This window comes from Peromyscus californicus, unplaced genomic scaffold (assembly GCF_007827085.1).
Source record: "Peromyscus californicus insignis strain IS unplaced genomic scaffold, ASM782708v3 Scaffold_5__1_contigs__length_169319896, whole genome shotgun sequence".
Lineage (NCBI taxonomy): Eukaryota > Metazoa > Chordata > Mammalia > Rodentia > Cricetidae > Peromyscus > Peromyscus californicus.
Genome location: NW_026294573.1, coordinates 41125822 through 41127851, shown reverse-complemented (window position 1 = coordinate 41127851; position 2030 = coordinate 41125822).

The window sequence follows — 2030 nt, the reverse complement described above, 5'->3', positions numbered from 1 at the left end:
CATGTACTTTTTCCTTTTTCTTGAGTTCTTTCTTCAGGGTTTGGTTTGGTAAATGTCTAACTTTCTTTTCAGTTTAATCATCATTTTCTTAGGAACACCTATACTTTTCTAAGTCCCTTTATACAATTCATTATTTTGATAATCTTATCTTACTTTGGTTATCTCTTGATTAATTTCTTCCACTGGATTATAAATTACATGAAGACAGGAATGCCTCTTGTTCTCTCCCTCCCTCCCTCCCTCCCTCCCTCCCTCCTTCCCTCCCTCCCTCCCTCCCTCCCTCCCTCCTTCCCTCCCTCTCTCCCTCCATCCCTATATGTTTAATGAGACTCTTTGCCCTGCTTATAATTTGCCTTATCTCTGACATACAAGTTAGGTACTAGTCAGTCTAGTTTTACATACAATGATACTGATATTTAGAGAGACTAAATAATTTACACAAAGTGTTATAGCTAGTACCTACTAAGTTCATAATTTTAATCCAACTCTTTCTTGTTCCAAAGGTAATATTCTGCCCTTTACACTTCATTGTCTGTTGCTAAGGAAACATTTAATCTTTGCTGTTATTGCATTGTTGAAAGATCAAGTTGTCTTAATAATTTGTTAGCCAAATAAAAACTTTTCTCCTGAATAGCTGAATTATTTTTCCAACGATGGGGATCAAACTCAGGTCCTTGTACACGCTAAACAGATCCTCTACCACTGGGTTATGTCCTCAGCACAATGTGTGAATTTTTTTTTTTTGTAGAGAAGTCTATTGACATGAATATCATTTTAAAATGTTGCCTACCTGCATATAGCTTTATTTAAAACAAAATAGTATAGGCTCAGCTTAATCTGTTTAAATCCTTGTGTTGGGATTTCACTGTATAAGTTTTACTCTGTTTTCTTCCTGTCCCTGCAACTAGTTGCCTTTGGCTGGAAGTTGGCAGGAAAGGTCGAATCATATGTTTGATACAGAAAGATTTAAATATGTTTGCTGCTCCACATTGCTGAGGATTAGGGAAATACAATTGTAAACCAAATAACTTTTTTCATAACTTCATGTTTTCTTTTTTTTCTCCTCATTACAGCATCTTTATTATCAGTTCGAAACAGATTTTTTTCTTTTGTATCTTGTTAGTTTTATCTCCCTAGAATTTGTTGTAAGGAAGTAAATTGTAGATTTCTCTTTGATTCTGATATTTCCCTGAACTTCAAAGGTAATATTCCCTCAGAGAGAAGCTTTGGATTCTAATTTTTATCTCAGAAAATTATACAGCCAACATAATCGAAATAGCATGGTAGAGAATTCTAAAAGAAGAAATGAATGCATGGGTTATCCTTTGTAAAAGGTGCCGATAAGAAAGTAGAAGGAAGGAAAAAACAGGGCCGTGTGAAACAGGCCCCTGCAAGCATTCAATGGTGAACTGAACAAAGCAAACATTTTTCTTTAAGGTAAAATTATCTTGAAAGCAAAAGAGGAGTTAACTGGCTTTCAAGGCAATAAATAGAAAACTACTCTGACTATAGTTTTTCTTCCAAAAAGGAGGAGTTAGCTTCCACTAGTTCTTTAGAAATACCTTTTAGCCTCAACATTCTATACTGCAAGTGGCCAAATTCTGGCCTCTGGTATAAACAAAGCTAAAGAGGGGAGCATAATTCTCCACTCCTTAAATATGAGCTCCAACTAGTGACTGGCTTGATGTATAACTTAAAAATGGGGGAAATGGGCCGGGCGGTGGTAGCGCACACCTTTAATCCCAGCACTCGGGAGGCAGAGCCAGGCGGATCTCTGTGAGTTCGAGGCCAGCCTGGGCTACCAAGTGAGTTCCAGGACAGGCGCAAAGCTACACAGAGAAACCCTGTCTCGAAAAACCAAAAAAAAAAAAAAAAAAAAAAAAAAAAAGAAAAAAAATGGGGGAAATGTAACTGTGCAGTAGAGAAACTGGACAAATATACCTTAGACAGGTGATTAATGTCATATTAACAACCATAGATCATGTTGTTAGGTTGTGATAGAAATGACACTTAGCACCGACATGTGGACC